The sequence below is a fragment of the Mesoplodon bidens genome (assembly GCF_964165515.1).
Source record: "Mesoplodon bidens genome assembly, chromosome: 20".
Taxonomy (NCBI): Eukaryota; Metazoa; Chordata; class Mammalia; order Artiodactyla; family Ziphiidae; genus Mesoplodon; species Mesoplodon bidens.
Genome location: NC_138181.1, coordinates 16,129,042 through 16,152,924, shown reverse-complemented (window position 1 = coordinate 16,152,924; position 23,883 = coordinate 16,129,042). Strand labels below are relative to the sequence as shown.

Here is a 23,883-nt window from a genome sequence, read left to right as displayed (position 1 = left end):
CCTTGCCTTTCTACCCCCTTTAGATGGTATAGATTAACAAATCAGAGTAATTCCTGACACTGGCTTAGTGTTTTATATTTTGTACTGGACTATAACAGGCAAGATCTCATTTTGACTTTCATTTTAGAAAATCCATAAGATCTACAGGGTAGGGATGTTTGAACCTATTATAGAACCCAAAAACAACTTGCCTGGAAGTCACTAGCTAGTAAATGGCAGATGTGCGTCAAACCCAAATCTACAAGCTCTGACCATAACCCTGGGTGTCTTACAGCATGAATGAGGGTCAGGGTGAATTTGCAAAGCAGAAAGTAGAGTGGAAATAGGGACCCCCAGCCCTCAATATCAATTCTTTCCAAGTGTTCTCTCTCTCCCCTGGGCTCCCAGAATGCTATTTTTATATTTTCATTTTTGTACTTATCACATTTTGTAATCTCTTTTTATGAACCTTTCTTTACTAGTGTAAGAACTCCTGGAGGGAAGACAACATAGCTTCTTTATATTTGTAGCTCCAGAACCTAGCATAATATCTGGCACTTAGTTTCATGTAGTACATGTTTGTTGGATGAATTTCAAGAGTTTGTGTAGATGCATTGAAAACCAAACCAAAGACACTATGCATTATGTTCACTGTGCTCGAATACAGGAAGCCCAACTTAGAAAATCCATCCAAATCCATCTTGGTCCGCTGTGTAATATTAGACCTGTAGCTTTGACACCAAACACCGCCCTAGTCATTAGAAACGGTATCTAAACATTAAATTACAGAGGCTAAGAACACAGATGAACCCAGACTATCTGGATTTGAACCCTGGCTCCATTAGTTGTGTGTGCTTGTGTAAGTTACCTCGTGTCTCTGTGCTCTGTTTCCTTATGTGTAAAATGAGGGGAAATGATTTTACTTACTTTTTGAGATTGGGAGGATTAAATGATTTCATATCTATAGTGCTATTAAGCATTTATTAGTAAGTATCATTAGAGCCACCGTTTCCCATTTCATTTTGATATTAGGGACAACAACTTCCAAACTGGAATATTAATATTAATATTATATGTTGGATAATATCAACTTTATCTCTGTTCTTATCCCAATGTCATCAAATGATGCCAAATCTGTATGTGTAAGCATAGCTGATTCTCTTTGCTGTACAGTAGAAACTAACACATTGTAAAGCAACTATATTCCCATAAAATTTTTTTTTAAAAAGAGACCAAATCATCAAATAATTTCACTTATCTATCCAAACACTATACAAGTGTCTACTTAGCACCTACTCTTTACCTGGCACTATTCTGGGCTCTAGAATTACATTGTTCAATACAGTGTTTGGCTATATAAATTTACATTTAAATTAATTAAAATTAAATAAAATTAAAAATTCAGTTCTTCAGTTGCACTGGCCACATTTCAAGTATTCAGTCACTACATGTGTTTGTCTGGTGGCTACTGTATTGGACAGTACAGATATAGAAAATTTCCTTTGGGGCAGAAAGTTCTGTTACATAGAATTGTAGTACAAATACAGAGATAGAAGCTGACATTCTACTAAGGAAGATAGATAAGAAGCAAATAAATACATAATAATTAGGAATTAATAATTTTCTATGAAGAAACATTATATTCAGTTACTGAAACATTGTTAGAAAAATTAATTTTGATACATAATTCCTTAATGAGCTATCATATAATTATATTAAAATTATAGTTGATTTACCAATTACAAACGTAAAATATGTTTATTTTAGAAAATTTAGAAAATACAGGAAAGTATAAAAAGGAAAATAAAAATATACTTAACAGTATTTTACAAAACAATCATACATATGTATCCTGACATTTTATTTGATATTTATAGATTATGTATTTTACCATGTCAGTCTTCGAAATACTATTTTCAGTGTCTACTTAATAGTACAATTTGTGAATTTGGTGTTCTTTATTTTATCACTGCCTCATTAGAATTTAGGTTGCTTTAAAATTATTCTAATATCTAAATGAATATCCACATATATAATTCTTTGTCTGCCTTTTATTATTTCTTCATGAAAAATCCTTAGAGTACCATTTATAGTGCAAAGTTATTGAACATTTTTAGACTCTTAACTCATGTTGAGAAAAGACTTTTCAAAAATTTGAACTTATTTGTGCATATATCTATTCACCCTTGGCAACAGTGTATTTGTTTTATCTTTACTGGTGTATAATTGCTTTACAATGTTGTGTTAGTTTCTGCTGTACAACAAAGTGAATCAGCTATATGTATACATATATCCCCATATCCTTTCCTTCTTGAGCCTCCCTCCCACCCTCCCTATCCCACCACTCTAGGTGGTCACAAAGCACCGAGCTGATCTCCCTGTGCTATGCGGCTGCTTCCCACTACCTATCTATTTTACATTTGGTAGTGTATATATGTCCATGCCACTCTCTCACTTCGTCCCAGGTTCCCCTCCCCTGCCACCCATGTCCTCAAGTTCGTTCTCTACGTCTGCGACTTTATTCCTGCCCTGCCACTAGGTTCATCAACACCATTTTTTTTTTGATTCCATATATTTACGTTAGCATATGGTATTTGTTTTTCTCTTTCTGACTTACTTCACTCTGTATGACAGACAGTATATATTTTATTTCCTGTAATAGTGGAAAGTATTTTGTTTAATAGTGAGAATGAGCATCACTTCCAATATTTATTAACAGTTTATATGTCTTCGCTGAACTATCTATTTTAAAAAGTTTTATACCAGTTTTTCAATTGCAAAATCATATGAGCTCTTTGTATTTTAAGGATAGTAACTATTTGTCTTTCCTACTTGGGGCCAACATTTTCCCCAGTTTGTTGAATGTCATAATCATGTTTCCATATTTTTTAGATGTATAAGTTCTGAAACTCATATGTGGCAAATTTCTTTCCTTGCTTTTAAGTTTTGAAAGCCCCTGTGTTTAGAAGAATGCCTGACACACCATGAATACTCAGTAAATATTGGATAAAGGAAAGGGTGAATGAATTAATGAAATATTTGACCCATACTGATGAACAATAGCTTCATTCTTTTTCCTACAGATGCAGGTCAATCCTTCCAATCATTCGAATGTAACTTGGAACTAGAAGAAAAAGTTAGCATTTGTATTGATTTTCTGATGGTAGCGTATTGTCTCCCTGAATGGAACCTCTTACAAGGCCCAAGATCCTGCGTTTGTGTACATCCAGCCCCCGATGGACACTGTAGCTATTTTCTATCCCACAGGATCAATGGTTTTTGGTAGTCGTTGTACTTTTTTTAATGGTAACTTCACTCATTATTTAATAAATGTTTAAAATCCACTTCCACCTTTCCTCAGCATCTACCTGGCTTCTTCTCTCATCTTTCTTCTATTAAAATTTTGAGCATGCATCCATGATAAAAAAGGATAATTAATTGAAGGTCAGTGGCATGAGATGTAAAAAAAGAAAAATGTGTCTTGCTTCTCAATATTTTCTCATGAAATCATAGTGATACAGTCTGTATTGGGGAGGAAAGACATAAGTCAGCATATACATGGGCAAATAAACTTGTGTCCATGGAATGTCTGTGGAGGTGTCAACGTTCATTCATTAGAACTGCCGCTCTCCCACGGGACCGCATAGCCTGTTCATAATGAGCTGCGCGCCCTCCTCCGGATGTTTTCCTCTTTTGGGCACATACAATTCCATAACCCTGAAATGCTCCAGTCAGCTTTTCGCTTTGCTTGACAAACATTTGTCCTGCAAGTTTCAGTGCAAATGTTGCCTCTTCTGCCAAGTTGTCCTGATTTGTTTACATTGAATTAGGCCCTGTGTTTCCTCATTACGACAGCACTAGGTGCATATTTATTTCATAACTTTCAAAACATTGTTCTTGAATAACAATTTTTTAACATTTGATTTGGAAATAATTATACATTCACAGGAATTTGCAAAGACAGTGCAGAGCAGTCACCTGTACCCTTCATCCAGTTTCCCCCAGTGGTTATATCTTACAAAACTATAGGAAATTGACATTGGTACAATGTGTGTTTACAGTTCTATACTGTTTTATGACATCTGTAGACTCATGAAACCACCACCCAGCCAAGTTACATAACTGTTCTATCACCACAATGATCTCCTTCATGTTACCCTTTTGTAGTTACACCCACCCACCCCACCCCCCATCCTGAACCCCTGGCAACTGCTCATTTCTTGTCCATCAGTATAATTTTTCATTTTGAAAATGTTATATAAATGGAATTATACAGTATGCAACTTTTGGAGAAAGGCATTTTTTTTTTCACTCAGCATAATGTCTTTGACATATCACTGATAGGTGAGAGATTGTGTCTGTCATTTTGGTTTTTATTTTCTGTTTGTTTCATCTTTTTGTTTCAGTTTTTTTTTTTTTTTTTTTTTTTTTTTTTTTTTTTTTTTTTGCGGTACGCGGGCCTCTCACTGCTGTGGCCTCTCCCGTTGCGGAGCACAGGCTCCGGACACACAGGCTCCGCGGCCATGGCTCGCGGGCCCAGCCGCTCCGCGGCATGCGGGATCTTCCAGGACCGGGGCACGAACCCGTGTCCCCTGCATCGGCAGGCGGACTCTCAACCACTGCGCCACCAGGGAAGCCCTTGTTTCAGTTTTAATTGATTTTTTCCGGCATTCATGTAGGTTAATTGAACATTTTCTTTTCCATTTTGATTTATCTATAGTGTTTCTAAGTATATCCCATTGTATAACCTTTTTAGTGAAGACTAGGTATTACATTTTATATGCACCCTGTCACAGTCTACCACAAACATTTTGCCAGTGTGAATGAAATCTTACCTCTCTTTACCCTCTCCCATTTATAATATAATTATCTAAAAAGTTTCCCCTGCATACATTGATAACCATATCAGAAATTGTTCTAATTTTGCCACAATCATGAAATATAATTTAGAAGACTAAAGACTAACTAAAGGAAAGCAAATTATTCTAATTCATAGTTTTACTCTCTTGTTCTTCTTTCCTTCCTGATGTTCCATGTTTTCTTCTTTTTTCATTTCCCTTCTGTTTACAGAACTTCCTTAAGCCATTATTTGAGGGTAGATCTGCTGACAACAAATTCTGTTAGCTTTCCTTCTCTTGAGAGTGTCTTGATTTCCCCTTTATTCCTCAAGGTTGTTTTCACTGGCTATAGAATTCTGGGTTGACAGTTCTTTTCTCTCATCACTTGAAAAATATTGTGCCACTTCCTTCTGCCTCCATGTTTTCTGATAAGAAATCTTATTTGAATTGTCAAATGAACTGTTTTTCTCCTACAGGTGAGGTGTCATTTTTCTTTGGCTGCTTTCAAAAGTTTTCTTTGTCTTTAGTGCTCAGAAGTTCGATTATGATTTGTTTTGGTATGTATTTCTTTGGGTTCATCCTGTATGGGGTTTTCTTAGCTTCTTGAATATGTATGTTTATGTCTCTTGCCAAATTTGGGAAATTTTTAGTCATTATTATTTATTTTAGTCCCACTCTTTCTCGGACATGAATGTTACATATTTGTTATAGTCCTACAGGTCCCTTTGGCTGTGTTCTTTCTTTTTCCCCAGTCTATTTTCTCTCTGTTATTCAGATTTGGTAATTTCTATTTTTCTATCTTCAAGTTTGCTGAAACATTTCTCTGTCTTCTCCATTTTGCTTTTGAGCCCATCAACTGAGTTTTTTAATTTCAGCTTTGGTTTTCCTTTCTATATTCAACTTTTTGCTGAACTTTTTTCCCAAATATGTTCATAAATGCTCGTTAAAGCATTTTTATCATAGTTGCTTTAAAACTCTTTGTCAGATAATTATAACATCTAGGTCATCTTGGTGTTGGTATCTACTGATTGTCTTTTCTCATTCAAGTTGAGACTTTCCTGGTTCTTGGTAAGGTGAATGAGTTTTGCTTGAATCCTAGACCTGTTGGACGTTATGTTATGATACTCTGGTCCTTATTTGAATCTTCTGTTTTAGCAGGCCTCCTCTGAAACCACACCAGGAAGAGAATGTGGATGCCACCTGCTTAGTGCCCAGTGGGGTTGAAGTCCACATTCTCCACTTGACCTCCATTGACATCGTCATGGGGATAGAAATGCCCAGTTACTACTCCTTAAGTGACCTCCACTGACAACATGGCAGGGAGAGTCCTTGTTACTGCTAATGGTAAAGTCTCAGCTCCCTGGTTGTCCAACTCTTTTACCACCCTTGTCAGGGGCAGCATGAGGGGTGACTTGCAACAAGCAGTCAGGCAAGGTTGGGTGTCTAGGCTCTGCACTCAGCCTTGGCTGATGGGGGTGGGTTGACGTTTGACTTGAGTAGAGGTTTCTGCGAGTTGTCTGTCTTACAAGGCTGCCCCTTTGCTGAGCCCTTGGCTAGAGGGACTAGGCTTTTCTTGCTGCTTTTATGTCTATGCTTGCTAGCATTTCTGGCATTCAGTCCAGGATACTTGAGGCAAAAAGAAAACGCAGGGAACTCACTGCTATGTTGTTCCTTAGATCCTGAGGTCCATGGCCAATCTGCCTTCTTCTCTTCACCTTTCAGCGTCTTCTTATGCTTGTATATATATAATGTTCAGGGATTTTAGCTGTACTTAGTGGGAGGAATAGGGAAATGAACATCTACTCCATCTTTCCAGAAGTGGACGTCTTAATTTCTTATTTTAATTATACTAACATCACCTAGATTTCAGATCCTTTGATGACAAAGTTTGTGTTTTGTTTTTGTCCCTAGGATGTACAGTCAAATGACTGTGTTTTAAAGTAACTTGAAAAAGTTACTTTATGCCACCAAAAGAACTATTTTATCTCACTTTTGGTTTTTAGGAGCTGCCTTTTAAACTTAATTTTGATTTATAATTATGTAAAATATTTAATGGATCCTCAATCAAGGGTATATCAAAAAGTCTAGCTTTGATATCTGTCCCCACCCTACTTCCCTCTCCTTAGGTGACCATTTTTAAAAAGTATAGACTTTAGCCTCCATTTAAAACAAATAAACAAATATCAATATATGTATTCATATAACCTCCTTCTTAATCAATTGCTTGCCTACTATATACATTTTTCCCTACCTTGCCTTTTCACTTAATATTGATATATTGGATATATTAAGATATACAGATATTCCTCATCCTTTTCTCCAGCTGCAGAGTACTCTATTGAGTAGATATATTATTGTTTAAATTCAACCAGCACAAGAAATAGCCTTGTCTTTTTTTTTTTTAATTAAAAAAATTTTTGCCTGTATAGCTTTGGCCTAGATTACTCAGACAAAGGAAAATTCATATGTAAATTTGCTGGATATTGCCAACAAATACTCCATGGGTGTTATGACAATTTGTATTCCAAGCAGAAATGCAGTAAAGTGCCTATTAAGCCAGAACCTCATCAAATGCATTGTTAAACATTTGGATTTTAGTCAATCTAATGGGTGAGATACTGTATCTCAATGTAGTTTTAATTTGTATATCTTTTAAACTGAGCCAGTTTAAGCCTTTTCTTTAAATATGGCTAAGAGCTATTTCTATTTCTTTTTCAGTGAACTGTCTACGCTCTACTTGCTTTTCTGTCAGGTTGTTGCCTTTTCTAAACTGTTTTTAATATATTTTTACATATTAGTGTTATGCACCCATTTTACGTAAAATAAACTGCAAATTTTTTCATAACAATATTTATTAAACATTTACTGTATCAGGGCTTTTTGTGTTACCAGTGACCAAAACAAAAGTAACACATACCTTTAAAAAAAAAATGTGGGAGCTGTATAACTGAAAAGTCCAAAAGTAAGACGGCTTCAGACAAGACTCAATTCATGGGCTCACACAACAAGCAGCTGATGTCACCAAAGACTTTTCCTCCCCCTCTATTCTCTTTCATGCTCTTGCAAAATGGCTGCAGTAGTTCCAGCCCTCACATCCTCACAGGGCCCCATCTAAGAGAAGTGTAAGTGCACCTACTGGTATTTCCAAAAGGAAATGAAATTTCCTCCTGCCAAATTCCAGCAAATTTCTCCTCGGTTTTCTTTGGCTTGGACTGACTTACATGCCCATTTATGACCATTTACTGTGACAAGGGAAATAGGATACTGAGGAGATGAATCAAATCATTACCATCCACTCCTGTAGCTAGGGGGTGATTAGGAGTCATTCTCACCCAAATACCATGACTGAGAGTGGGTTAGAGATGGTTTCCCAAAGGCCATTTGGAGTCTTACTTTTCAATGGAGAATGGTTATTAGATGGCCAAAAAGTAATTCAGTTTCACCTAGGAGGTGTCACATACTGTACCAAACACTAAGAACACAAAGCTAAAACAGCTCTTCGGAAGGTTCTTTATCTACATTCATTCGACATACTCACTTTACCTGAGGACTCTTCTCCCAATGGATGTCTCCAGCTTGTTTTTATACATCACATACTCTTTCATTTCTTATATTAATATTCTGTCTCAACATCGTCACAAACTACAACTGAAGCAATATGCAATGTTCCTAGAAAAGCATAGAATTTGGAGTGAGAATCCAGCTTTGAGTTTTTAACACGAGTAATTATGTGACCTTGATCAAGAACATGACTTTTCAGAACCTCATGTCTTCATCAGAAAAGAAAATAATGATTATTATCATCATTATGATTATACATAACATTTAAAAGGCCCTTGCTATGTGCCAGGCTCTGTTTTAAGTACTTTATTTATTTATTTATTTATTTATTTTTGGCTGCACTGCACAGCCTGTGGGATCATCGTTCCCCAATCAGGAATTGAACCCGGGCCCTCAGCAGTGAAAGCACAGAGTTCCAACCACAGAACCACCAGGGAATTCCCTGTTGTAAGTACTTTAAATATCTTAAGTCATTGAGGCCTCACAGCAACCCTGTCAATAAGAACTTTTATTAGATCCATCTTATATGTAAGGAAGACCAGAGATACATATTTTTTAATTGGAGTATAGTTGCTCTATAATATTGTGTTAGTTTCTACTGTACAGCAAAGTGGATCAGCTATACATATACATATATCCCCTCTTTTTTGGATTTCCTTCTCATTTAGGTCACCACAGAGCATTGAGTAGAGTTCCCTGTGCTATATGGTAGGTTCTCATTAGTTACTTATCTTATACATAGTATCAATAGTGTATATATGTCAATCCCAATCTCTCAATTCATCCCACCCCTCCCTTTGCCCCCTTGGTATCCATACGTTTGTTCTGTCTGTCTGCATTGCAGCACTATTTATGATAGCCAGGACATGGAAGCAACCTAAATGTCCATCAACAGAGGAATGGATAAAGAAGATGTGGTACATATATATACAATGGAATATTACTCAGCCATAAAAAGGAATTAAATTGGGTCATTTGCAGAGACATGGATGGACCTAGAGACTGTCAGACAGAGTGAAGTAAGTCAGAAAGAGAAAAACAAATATCATATATTAACACATATATGTGTAATCTGAAAAAATGAGTATGGAAGAATAGAGATATTAAATAACTTGCCCAAGGTCTCCTAGCTTATAAGTAGAAGAGCTGATATTTGAATCCAGGTTCTCTGACTCCAATTAAACTGTATAAACAGGTGAAATTTCTTAGCACAAAGAAGCTGCTCAATATATGTTACTACCAGTGAACCTAAATAATAATTATTCTACTTCATAGGGTGGTTGTAAAGTTCACATAAGATAAAGTCTGTAGAAATGTTTCATAAAAAGTAATTTGCTGTACAAATATAATATATTATAGTTCTTATTATGATGTCTCCTCTTTTCCTAAATCTCTCCAGACCTTGGGTTAATATCTTCTATGGGCATTCAGTCAGTCTCACTTTTTATTAATGCTTCTATATTTCCAATTAACGTAGCTTGTCTTTTGTAAACCCCTCCTCATGTTAAACCCTTTAGCATCTCTTTAATTCTTCCTTTCTGCTCATTTCTTCTCTTGCTGTCAACCTTTTCTCTGTGGGGCTCACATTCCCAGACTTTATGATAATGAGCACATCCTGACTACATCTGCTCTGGTCTCTTACTTTCCTAATATAGTACATGGGAGTTTCGGACCTGGATTAATAGTTGCAGTAACGTTTCATTATTTTTTTTCCTTCTGGAAATGGTATAACTTTTCAATGCTTCTAGAAGATCTCTATATAATTATAAGGCTTTAGTTTCCTTTTGTAGGTATGATTTCGTGTGGTTTTGCAATTTTCTTTAGCATGGTTACTAAGAAATGAGTTCAAAAAATATGTATTTAATACATATTTGATAAATATAATACACAAGATAAATGCTCTACAAGATGCTGATAAAATATTAGTTTTACATACTTTCCAGAACTATCAGTAATGAGAGACTTCTAAGGTTGCTACCAAACTGTCAGTCCTTGTAAGAGAAACTTGTCCTCCTAAATCGGTAACTCCCATGCATCTTCTTTCTTTTATTCATTTTGGAGACTCCAGACTCTAAAGAGATTGTGTGTGTGTGTGTGTGTGTGTGTGTGTGTGTGTGTGTATCTGAGATAGAAGAGAGAGAGAGAGAGAGAGGCCTGCAGGGCAATATTACGAACACTTGAAGAATTCTAATGTTAAGAAAGACATTGCAATCAAAAATCAAAATACTCAATATGAAATTCTCTTCATTGAACAGTTTGATGAAAACTTTAAAATAAGTACATTGTGTTTAAGGAAATAAATCAAGGCATAACTGCCATCTTGAAAAGAACATAAAGTTTTGAAACAATGTAAACAGAAATGAAACAAAATCATGTGGATCAATTGATTTCAAGAATCAATTAGACAATTTGAACATCAAACTTATATTAATCCTTGAAATTTTAAAACTGCAGTAGGTGGGATACATTCTAACCTGAAATCTGTAAAAGAGCTAATTAGTGAATTTGGAAATGGTACTGAGATGCTTACGCAGAAGGCAGTCTAGAAAGTAAAAGAGAAAAAAATATTGAGAAGTTAAGAGACCTGAAAGACAGATTGAGAAGCTTAATATCTAATGTTTAATAAAAACCGCAGAAGCAGAGAAAGGAAGGAATGGTGGTAGGCTACCTTTGAGAATTAATTGCTAGGAATATTCCAGAATATTGATTAAAAACTGAATTTTTAGATCAAAAATTTACCTCTAGAATCAAGTAAGAAATAAAAATACAATAAAAATAAATCCATACCTTGGTCACATAGTGAAAATAAAGAATAAAGAGAAAATCATAAAAATTAGCAAAGGAAAGTTATTGATAGACTGGTAGCAAACATCTCATCAACAATGAAGTCCAGAAGGCAGTAGAGTAGTATGTTCCAAGTGTGCGTGAAAATAACTGTCAATCTAGACTATTACATTCAATCACATTATTCTTTAATATTTAGAGCAAAATCTTAGGTGAAGACTAAAAAACTTTATTTTGACGTTCACTAAAAGATATAACAGTGATCTTTTTTCCTCTAACCCTATCATTCTACTTGAGAAACACTTCTTGGACCATGCTGTCTGCCACTATCTAGATCAGGCTTTATAAGAACTTCTGAGCCTGGGAATTCCTTGGCAGTCCAGTGGTTAGGACTCAGCACTTTCACTGATGAGGGCGTGGGTTCAATCCCTGGTTGGGGAACTAAGATCCCTCAAGCCTCACAGTGCAGCCAAAAAACAGAACAAAACAAACTTCTTAACCTTTCTTCCTAGTTCAAATATCTTCTTATTTCAGCTTATTCTACACCTGTCAGACAACTCTTTATAAAATACAGATTTGGTTATATTACTGCCTACCACCCTCCCCCCCCAGACCTCACATAGCTACCTCTTTTTTTTTTTCTAGAAGGATATAACCTGTGAAAAAACAAATTTCAACTGAGTAAATTTTGAAGATCGAATCAACTTTATACAATGATTCATGAATTGGGCAGCATCCCAGCTAGCAAGTAGAAAGGCACTCTGAGGACCTTTACAAAATGGAAGGTTTTTAAAGGCAAAAGGGGAGTGAGACAAGGAAGTCAAAAACAAAAGGAAGTGTGGATCAGGAAATTCCAGGCCAATCGGTTTAAAATGTCAAGCCTGGAAGATACAGAAACTGTAATTAGGTTAGGTATTAAATCTTGGTTTGCTGATGTGGGGCTGAGCACAGGTGACTCTATTCGGGGCCTGTTGTTTCTTTTTTAAAATAAGTCAAAATTTTTAAACCTGAATTTCAAAGTCTCTGCAGATCTTTCTAGTCTCTGTTCCCACTATTTATTTACTCACAGGATCAACTCAAAGGTCGTTGTCAGCCAGGTCTTCTGATTTCAGACCATAAATAGTGACAAAACAAGTCATGTTGACTTTATTTTCTCACTTTCTGGAGAATTCACTCTAAGTGTATTGTCTAAGCCCTTATATTTTACAGAAAGTCCTCCTGTTAGACACAAAATTATGAGAAATCACGGCAGAGATTTCTGATACGTATTATATTACTAAATGGGCCCAAAGCCCATGAAGAAAATTGGTCCTTCCAATAAATATTCTCCCTATATTACTGTACAGAGTTATTTTCCTGAGGTTTTATGGCAGGGAGTCTTTTATTTGATATTTTCAGAGTTATAGGGTGTTAAGATATTATTATGCCATGTTGGCTGTATCCTATGCAGTTTTCAAGTTACCTTTTCTGTCTATCAACTTTTCTTATCTTTATGGCTCCTAATCTTTGTAACCAGTCTCCATCAACAAAATCAAGCTGCAGAAAATAAACTACAGATAAGGCTCCCTGACATGGTAATGGGATTTTCACTACTTCCCTTGAATTTTCTATGTCAATAATTTTTGCTGCCAGAAATTTCCTTTTGATCCTCATATCAGAAAATCCTTTCATGTGAATGGCAACTTACCACATTAAAATATTTAAAAAAGCAACCTGTTAGCAATTCATTTTTCCTTTAGATTTTATTGCCTTTCACATATCTGTCATTTTTTATCTTGTGATTCCCCTTGGCACTTGAGTAGTTAAGGTGTATTCTTTGCTCTATTTTTTTTGTCCTTATCAATAACTTATTTCAGTTAATTGTTTTGAGGGCTTATTAAGGTTCCTTCACCCCAGACCATCATGAACACACTATAAATTGCATCCAAAATGTATGCAGCATGGCACTTCTTGGTCCTCACCACCTCCAGTAGATCTTTTTCAAATTTTATTGTAAAATTTGAATAAACTCACTCTCACTCCTTATGTCACCTCCACTCCCTTCAGTGGCTAGGGATTGAGATAAGTGATGGAATTGCTGAGGCTCTGTGTTTACCGAAGTCTTACGAGGCGGTTCTAGTCTACTGAATTATATTGGAAGTTGCTTGCTGTAAAGGTACAGCCAAGGTACCACACCATGTACCTCTCCTCCAGTGTCCCAGTTCTCAGTTCTCCCTAGCGATCCAACAAGAAGGCTCTTGGCACATCTCAAATCCAATATGTCCCTCCCTGAACTTTCTGTCCTCTATCATTACACATCCACTCCACCTCCTAACCTCTCTATTCTCACTATCACCCCCAATCTTGGCCTCCAGAGTAAAAGCACTGAAACCCATCTTCAGTCTAGTCATACGTACGTTTCCAACCTTATTTACCACTGCCCCCTCCATAAACCACATACTCCAACCAAACCGAACCATGGGTTATGCTCTTATGACATCTATTTCTTAGTTCTAGTCTCATGCTGCACCTTCAGGAAGTAACTCTATTCTCTCTCCTCCATTTGTTTATGTCCAAATCCTATCCATCCTTCAAAGTGGAGTTCAAGTGCCTTGTGCAAAATATTGTGTCTTATAATCCTAGAAGTATTCTCTCTCCTGCAAACTCCTGTGGCATTTTTTTTTTTTCTTTCATACATGCCACCTTCTTCTGTAGCTTTGGGGGATTTATGAACATACCTTATTTTTCTCAGCAGACTGCAACTTCTTGAGGACTTGATCCATTTCCTTACAAAATCATCTCTTTTTACTCTATACAATGACTGACAAGTACTTTTCACAGAAAAGGGAGGCACTGTCATGCATTTTCTTAATGACTTCAAGTAATAACTCTATAAGCTCATATTATTTTTGGCCACTTTATAGGTAAGAAAATGTTTCATGGGAGAAGTAACTTGCCCCTTAGTTGGGTTAAACAGATATTTAATGATATTGAGTAAATAACTGAGCAGATAGATCACTTCGTGTGAGGTTTAAAGGGATTTTATACTAAAGGAAAGATATGCTTCATCTGCCCAAAAAAGTTCACAAGCACAGTGGAGAAAGAGGTCTGTTCTTGTTTTTTTGTTGTTGTTTTTTTTTTTGCGGTACGCAGGCCTCTCACTGTTGTGGCCTCTCCCGTTGCAGAGCACAGCTCCGGATGCGCAGGCTCAGCGGCCATGGCTCACAGCCCAGCTGCTCCGCGGCATGTGGGATCTTCCTGGACCGGGGCACAAACCCGTGTCCCCTGCGTCGGCAGGCGGACTCCCAACCACTGCGCCACCAGGGAAGCCCCTGTTCTTGTTTTATTTTGTTTTTGTGAATTGCTTCCATGGGTTAGTGACATTGCCATGCTTTCCTATCATTTGCTCCTGTGATGATACAAGTATCACAAAAACACTAAGTCAGTAAGGATAAAGAGAGGTGTAAATTTACATATGCAGCCAATTTCCCATAATGGTTAGACATCATCCCTCTCAGCAAGTCTTTTGAGTAAGCACTTTTAGCCAGCTGCCAGTCTAGAAAAGAGGTGAACACTTTCTACTTTCTGGAAAAATGCATGAGTCTTCCAACTGTGACTTAGGTATTTTCCTGATGATTGCAGACGGGTGAAATGACTGATGGCTTGAATGCATCTTGATGAATGGGAAATTGATGTTCACCGTCACACCAGGCTTTCTGAGTGTGGATGCCAAACAGAGAAGTTTCCCCACTTTTACCTTTTAGAGGGGAGAAGTGAGGGGAGCCATTAACTGGCAATGGAAAATGCTCCTAGGTTCTTCATAGGTATCACATTAAGGAGTGTGGCTGAAAGGTTGGCACGTCCTGGTCCTTGGACTGGAGATTTGTCAAAGCTGGTTGAGATCTGTGATTTCCTCTAGTCCAATCTCATCATTTTACTATTGGACAAAGTGAAGTGACTTGCCCAAGATTACAAGAAACACAGTGACCGAGGCTCCAGTGTTGCCTCCAAGAGCAGAAGTAGAGGAAAATTGAAGAAGCTGCTATATTAACTGTAAGAGAAAAAGCTGAAATATCAGTCAAGCTCAAACCCAGTGTCAGGGATCCTTATATCTCTTCTAGGAAAAGAGCATGACCTTTGCACTAAGAAGTACAATAAATTTTCTGGTTCTGCCATTTACTGTATCCTTAAGCAAAGCAGTTTCCTCATTTGTGAAATGTGATTTTTACAGTTATTTCCTTTACAGGGTTGTATGGAGGATTACAAGAGATAAAGTATTGAGACAAGGTCTGGGAAGCAGTAAACCATCAATAAATGTTGGTTCTACCTTTGATGAGTTTAAAGTTGAAATTCAAAAAAAAAAAAAAAGAAAACAAAATTAAGGAATTGAAAGAGAAAAAGAAAGCCAAGAAATGTCTTTTTCAATCAGTAGAGTCTTGTGAAGACAATCTGAATCATATTTTGTCTCTTGGACAAATAACAGAGGATATAAAGGAATTAATATAATATAATTTTTTATTAAGTGTTTAAGACGTATGGACAATGCAAACCTGGCCTTTTTCCCTTTGCCCAGAAAACATTCTAGCCACAATAGAACTTGGAGCATGATCAATCTAATATCTTCAATAGTTTCTGGTGTGTGCATACTTTCACATAACTTTGTCTGAAAGGCTCTCAGTGGAGTCTCTCACCACCTTCATCTAATGGGCAGCAGCTGCATGGAAACAATCCTTCCATATTACTCACCTTATCAGACCACAATAAAACACCTCCCCTCATTCTACCCTGGGAAGACTATCTGTTCTTTTGCTATTTGTAATGTTGACAGTCCCTTTTAGGGTAGATTTTCCTACACCAGATGGTTCTGGCTTTTTAGTGTTTTTCACTAACTAGCTAATTCGTCTCTGAGTTTATTTGAATTTTCGTTTGTTTCTTTATGCACAATTTTCTACTCTCTCCTGGAATCCTACTTGGCAGTGATAATGAAAAGCAGCTGTCTGGCCTGGGCAGTGACACAGAGACACTGGTGTCATCATCATTGTTCAAAGCTTGTCATACCCACCTAGATCAGCCCACTTCTCTTGTTGCTTTTGCAGTCAGATTTCTGATTCAAGCACCATATCAGTTTTTGTACTTTACAGGGACCATTGTTTTTTTCTGCTGTTCTCCCATTAGATACCCTTTATTGGATATGGGGAAAGGGGGGAGGCAAATGATGTGAGTTTGGTCTCTGTATCTTTGTAATTTTTAGAAAGCTCAGCCTTCCACCATATCTATTTACCTATCTATGCCTCGTTCTAACTCCTCAATTGCCAGAGTGATTATGATAAATCCCTGAGTCAAACTGATAAAGAAATATTTAATACTAAAAGAAAAAGAATGGATGAAGTAGCAAAGGAAATTACAAAAAGATCCCAATATTTGACGCCCTAGTGGCTCTAAACCGTAAGATAGTTATCTAGTTATTTACTACTCAGTACTGGAATTTAAAGTAGAGATGATATTAATCAAGAGTATTGACTCATAGACCTTTTTGTCATCTTCTCTATATATTTGATATTGAAGTATAATAAAATGAAACCACTCAGTGGACTCAAAGTTATAAATCCTGGTCTCAAGTTCTGGATCTGGCCTATGTAACCTTGAATTATGCATACACACACATATTTTATATGTATATATGTGTACTATATATATATGTATATATATAGCTTGAAAAAATGTACAGCAAAATTATAATTATAATAGATGTTTCAGAGACAAATTGGAATAATTTTTAAAATTCACATGTGAGAAATCACGAATAATGCAACAAAGGGAAAAGTAATTTTAAAAATTTAAATACTTTGAAAATAGTTGTACAGTTGTATGTGTGTCAGAAACTAGCTATTCATCAAACCCAATTTCTCCTCTTCTTGGGCTCAAAGACAGACTACTTCCCAGTATCTCTTGCAGTTAGATCTGGCCATGTGATTAAGTTGGGGTCAATGGTATATGAGTGGAGGGGAGGTGCACCACTTCTAGGCTTGACCCATAAAAACCTCCGCCATGAATCCTTCATTCTCTTACCTCTTCCAGCAAGGACAGCCAACTTGGAAACCACATGTTGCCAATCTATGAAGCATCACTGCCTAGGAGATGCTGCCTGCCAATTACAACACCTGTTTAGAATGACATGGGCAAGAAATACACTTCTTATTGGCTTAAGCCTGAGATAGGGGGTTTATCAGTTAAAAACAGCAGCAGTGACAGATGGTAAACTCAAGGGGCAGGTTGCCAAGCTGCTGGAAGTGGCATTAGTCTGATATTAATTGGGAAGAGCCCAGTGCTGACAGTTAACTGTGAAAACAGGTCTATATGAGGCTCAGCCAATGACTGGTTGAAACATAATCTGGTCAAATCAGCAGTGCCAGCAGGGATGAATTTTGAGGTCCTTAGAGGAGACTTCTGCCAATTCAACAGGCCAGTAAAGATTCCTGAACCATAAACAAACAATTCAGAGGGTTGTGATGATCCCTTTAAAAGAAAATGTTTGCTTCTGGGTATGTCCATTGTGGAAAATATTCCTGTGAATTCTACATTAGAATTTGAATATCTGGAAATATCAAGAATAGCAGGTCTCAGACTGTCTCCTGCAATTTAGACTCAACTTTTTATATTTCTGTGAAGGCTTAACTGACCATGGAACTAAAATTGTGCACATCTACCAGTCAGCTTTTTTTGTTTTTGTTTTTTATTTACCCCATCAGACTTTTATTACAATAACAATTTTACAACATAACAGATATAGAAAGCAACCAACATCTCTCCATAAATATTTTCCAGTTCTTGTCCATATGCATTTCAATTTTACAAAGATATGGTTCTAGCATAGTGTAATTTCGCACTTTCAATTTTTTACTACATATTACGAGATAAGTACTTTCCGTCTTCCCTTTTAACAGCTGCTTAATGTTTCATGGTTTGTATCTGTGAACTCATTAATGATTCACCCATTGTTGAATGTCTGAGCTACTTTTCTGGTTTAATAATTACAGATAACTGTGAAGTAAAAATATTCATAAATATGAAGTCATCCTTTTTTAAGCAGATTTTCCTTGGATAATCTGGAAATCTTGGATTTCCTTGGATAATCCAAGAATGGAATAGAATAAATGTGTTAAGAGATCTTGAGACACAGTACCAAACTGTCTTCCAAAAGGGTAGTACCTATTCATCCAGGCACAGGCAAAGGATTAGATTTCTGAATGACATGTCAAGATCTCTAAGTTAGGACCTGGCAATCTCTGTTTTTCATCAGGGTTTTTTTTTTTTTTTTTTTGACATTTTAAAACCACTCTATGCCATTAGAAACAGTGGCTATCCTTGGGCGAGGAAATGAGTGGAAGAGGAAGCAAGCAAGGTTCTGTGGCCCTGCTTATGTTCTATTTCTTGATTTGGAAATCGATTAGTCAGATGTGTTCAGTTTGTGAAGATTAGGAGAGCAGGACCCTTCAGATTGGAGCACTTTTCTCTATGTACATCATACATCAATAACTGTCCAAGAAATATGCTGCAGGAATTTCATGAGAATGTCTGTCACATTGCGGAAAGACACATGAACGCTCTGGAACATTTTGCCAGGCACCATTTTGGATTGGATTGGAATTATCTATATACGTCATATGGTTTGCTATGTACCATCAAGGATGTTCCAAAGCACCAAGTCCTGCAGGTGTTAGGAAACTGCCCCAAGTCCCAGATGACCAAACATTCTTTGTTTCCTAAACTTTGACAGCAGTCTGATGGAGGCACCACTAGGAAAACCAGATCTGTCAACCTGGAGCTTACTATTTCTCAAATTAAACTTTGGGGAACTTACCTGGTGACAAGGCCCAGGAAGGTTAGATAACTGTTCTGAGACCTGCAGCTAACTAGTGGTAGAGCTAGAACTAAACCCAGGCCTCCAGTTTCCCAGAATGGGTCTTTTTCCCAACCGTCTCCCCAGCCTGAGACCAGTGTCAGACAAATAGTTGTTGACTGAAGTTCTTCAGTGAACTCCAGCGGGGCCTGGTTTAAGCTCTCAGCCAGTTAGCCTTTTTATTGACAGTCAAAAAATTGAGAAAAATCCCAGACAAAAATTACAAAAATAAACAGTTTCTGAGTTTAACTAGAATTCACATGCCAGCTAGTGGTCATAAGTCTATACAGGAACCTAAGATTAGAAAACATTCCTTCTCCAAAATAAACTCTTCTAGGTCTGGTTCTCTGTGTTGCAAGGCTGTTCCATATTATTTCATATTTTCCACCTCATTAATTCCAAATGTGAGGCCAACAGAAATTTTATTCATTAAATTCCCAGGAATTTGTTTTACAACCAATTCAACAACTGAGGGTGTAGCCCTTTCCCTTCTCATTGTCTAAGCTCTTATATGTTTTAATAACTCACGCATCATTCCCCATACCGGTTATTAGAGATTCAGCTCTTCAGCAGGGGCAAACTCATTAAAAATGAAAGCTAAACCCAGGGGAAAGACTAGGAGCACAACTGGTGCTTCCAGTGTGGCTGTCTGGTTACTCCTGCTATCTGATGTTGCTCAAACATCACACTATCGGGCTTCCCTGGTGGCGCAGTGGTTGAGAGTCCACCTGCCGATGCAGGGGACATGGGTTTGTGCCCCGGTACGGGAGGATCCCACATGCCGTGGAGCGGCTGGGCCTGTGAGCCATGGCCACTGAGCCTGCACGTCTGGAGCCTGTGCTCCACAATGGGAGAGGCCACAGCAGCGAGAGGCCCACGTACCGCAAAAAACAAAAACAAAAACAAAACAAAAACTCTTAGATGTAAGAGTTCTTCATTTTGTTAGATACAAATTGTTTTAAATTCATGTATGATAAAAGACAACAGTGTTTTAAGTCTTATCATCCACCCAAATATTTTCTTATTATTATGGTTTAATGTTAACACAACGTATATTTTTCTACATGTGTTCTGCTTCTGGTTGGGATAGAGAAAGTTGTGAGAGACTTTCACCAATTGCTTCCACCACATACTTCCCTTTGCAGGTCCCTGTTTATCTACAACCTGGAATTCAGGTTGAGGTCCACCAAAAAGAAATTTTGCTGGTCTGTATTAAATGGGATTGCAGTGCGTTCTCTTGCCAAATCTGATTTCACAAATGAGCAAAATGAGAGCCAGGTTCTTTCCACTATGGCATGGTCTATTATTCTTAGACCTGGATCCTGACTTCAACATTGGCATTGTCCTTTTATTCCTGAGTATTGTCTGCCTACTCCCTCTCCTTTTGAGTCCCTTGTCTTAGTGTGGTTTGTTCAACTTCTAGCACAGAGGCCAAGAGAATCAATCAAGACAAAAGTCAGTAAGTATTTGTGCTTTTAAGACCTGCGGACCCCTGACTCAGATGCAGTGCCCTCTGGGCATTTCCTCACCAAATCCTGGTCACTTCTATTAGTAACATCAGCAAGCACCCTGGAGCATTACCAGTCACTGGGCACTGGAGCAGACCTGGTGTTCTCCATTCAGTTCCTCCTGATGCAATGCCTTGAAGTCTATTCTTATACTCAAGAGACATGATCATTATTAGTCTTTTGATAGAAGCATATTTCATCTTTTCAATGAACAGAGTAGCCTTGTTTTGCCAAATGAAAATAGGAAATTGGCATCATGAGAGTAGAGGTGTTAGTTGAACATCCCTTAAAATGATCCCCAATATGATAGGGGGTGTGGAATCTTTTTAATTCAAATCAAAACCTATTCGTTCGAGTCTACAGTGCATGAGGATGGGCTCTGTGACACATACGTGGATAAATAATTTTCCTGAAAGGTATATGATCTGACGGAAAGTGCTTCCCTCAGACCCCATGAAAATGCTATCATTGACTGAAATGGAGTTTTAGATAACTTTAAAAAATTATGTCATTATGTGCCTGAATTAGTTTTCTATTGATGTGTAACAGATTATCACACAGTTAGCAGCTTAAAACAAGACCATTGGGCTTCCCTGGTGGCGCAGTGGTTGAGAGTCCGCCTGCCGATGCAGGGGACACGGGTTCGTGCCCCGGTCTGGGAGGACCCCACATGCTTGGGAGCGGCTAGGCCCATGAGCCATGGCCGCTGAGCCTGCACGTCCGGAGCCTGTGCTCCACAACAGGAGAGGCCACAAGAGTGAGAGGCCTGCGTACCGCAAACAACCAAACCAAACCAAAACCAAAACAAAACAAACAAACAAAAAAAACAAGACCATTTATTAAGTCATAGTTCTGAAGGTCAAAAGTCAAGGCACAGTAAGACTGGGCTTTCTGCCTAGGATTTTATGAAGCTGAAATCAAGATGTTGACTATGCTCTCATCTGGAACTATGGGTGCTCTTCAAGCTCATTCACATTGTTGGCAGAGTACAGTTCTTTGTGGTTGTAGGACTGAAGTCCTTATTTCTTTGCTGGCTACCAGCTGGGGCCCACTCTTAACTCTTGGAGACTGCCCACAATTTTACAACAGACAGTGGAGATCTTCAGAGCTAGCAGTGGAAAATCCCCCTGGTGTCAAATTTCTCTCATTCTTTGAATCACTTCTGCTAGCAAGAACCCCATCCTTTTTAAGGGCTCACCTGATTACCTGTCAGGTAATAACCTGTCAGGCCCATAAAATCTCCTATTTTCAGGTCAACAATTATGGGACCTCAATTAATCTGCACTTTTGCAGCAGCACTCAGAGTTGTGTTTGATTGAATAACTGGGAAAATCGTGTATATACCAGGAATCTTGGAGGCTATCTTAGAATTCTGCCTATGACAGTGCCAGAATACAAGTGTGTTAAATCATTTTTTACTAGAGGAGGTTGTTTAATCCAAATATTTTCTATCCTACCTTCTTGCATACTTATTTATAGAATTAGATTTTTATTGCTGCCATTATAAATTCTCCCAAACTGATGACTCAAACTTTACAAATATATTATCTTGCAGTTCTATAGGTCAGAAGTCTGACACAGTTCTTACTGGGATAAAATTGAGATATCAACAGGGCTGTATTCCTTTCCAGAGGCCTTTTCCAGCTTCTAGAGGCTGCCACATTCTATAGCTCATGGTTCCCTTCCCCCACCTTCTAAGTTAACAATGGTCCTTCTCATGCTACCATCTCTCTGGTTGTCTTGCACCAGAGAAACGTTCTCTACTTTTAAGGACTCAGGTGATTGATCAGGTTAAGGCCACCTAAATAATCCAAAATAACTTCTCCATCTCTAGATTCTTCTCCTAATCACATCTGTAAAGTCCCTTTTGCCATGTAAAGTCACATTCACAGATTCCAAGGATCAAGGCATGAACTTTTTTGGAGGCCATGATTCTACCTACCTGTCTTTCAAAATAGAGGCCTGGGGACCTCTCAGCCCATTTCACTTTTTCTTTTATTTAAACAATATCTTCAAAGACCAAAGAACCATGGCTTAGAAAGCATGTGATACATATATCTACTGGACAGTATTTCCTGGAATAGTGGATATTGAGCATTATATAATGACATGCTTCACAACTGATACAGCATGATAATCCAGCCAAAGATAAGAAAATTTGTCAAAAGATACAAACTTCTGATTATAAGATAAATAAGTTCTGCGGAGCTAATATTCAGCATGATGATTATAGTTAATTATACTGCGTTATATACTTGAAAGCTCCTGAGAGACTAGATCTCAAATGTTCTTATTGCAAAAAAGAAATAGTAATTATGTAATGTAATGGAAATGTTAGCTAACACTATGGTGGTGATCTTTATTGCAATATATAAGTGTATCAAATTAACTGATTGTATACCTTCAACTTACACAATGTTACATGTCAATTATGTCTCAATGAAGCTGGAAAAAAAAGAGAAGTTGTGCTTAAGAGGAAGAAAATAAAATTCAATAATACATGCAATTGAAATTGTGAGCTCCAGTTTTTCCTGAAGTGTCCTCCACGGGAATTAAATTTCTATGGCATTAATAGTTGTTTCACAAGGAGCCATGTGCATACCATGAACATACGTTTGGGAAATGTCGAGTTAAACAAGTTAAACTGATTCCCTCTCCAAGCCCTTTATGTGCTAATGTGCATTGTGAATCTATAAGAGAGTAACATGTGCTCTTATTGGGTCAAAAAAAATTGCCTTTAAAGGGTAAATCAGAATTTGGGAACTGGAGGTGTCTATTTTGCTGCGCTTCCTTCTGCTATTGTTTTCAATTGACACTTCCTTCCTTGTTTCTCTTCTTTTTATTCTTCCCTTCCTTCCTTATTTGTTTCTTATCCTCCTTTCTTATTTCCCACCTTCATTCCTTCCCTTATTTTTTAAAAAAAATTATTTATTTTATTTATTTATTTTTGGCTGCGCTTGGTTTTCATTGCTATGCACAGGCTTTCTCTAGTTGCGACAAGCGGGGACTACTCTTCATTGTGGTGCGTGGGCTTCTCATTGTGGTGGCTTCTCTTGTGGAGCACAGGCTCTACGTGCGCGGGCTTCAGTACTTGTGGCACGTGGGCTCAGTAGATGTGGCTCACAGGCTCTAGAGCACAGGCTCAGTAGTTGTGGCGCACGGGCTTAGTTGCTCCGCGGCACGTGGGGTCTTCCTGGACCAGGGCTTAAACCCATGTCCCCTGCATTGGCAGGTGGATTCTTAACCACTGTGCCACCAGGGAAGCCCCTTCCCTTATTTTTTAACCTAGAGTCATCCCCTAATATAGACTTAAAATGCATGCAGTTGCAAAAAG

General features: G+C 37.7%; 1 protein-coding gene across 7 annotated transcripts in view; it reads right to left on the bottom strand.

Annotated features, from left to right (window-relative positions):
* The window catches only part of FUT10 (fucosyltransferase 10), a 265,015-nt gene that overhangs the window by 21,310 nt on the left and 219,822 nt on the right, over positions 1-23,883 (bottom strand). For 5 of the 7 annotated variants that reach the window (XM_081221152.1, XM_081221153.1, XM_081221148.1 and 2 more), the window contains one exon: positions 8,361-8,486. The exons of 1 other annotated variant lie outside the window; for it this stretch is intronic. The gene's annotated coding sequence lies outside the window, so the exon portion shown is untranslated. Of the gene's footprint in view, positions 1-8,360; positions 8,487-17,210; positions 17,303-23,883 lie in introns of all 7 variants that reach the window. One more of the 7 variants, XM_081221151.1, reaches the window with a different exon arrangement.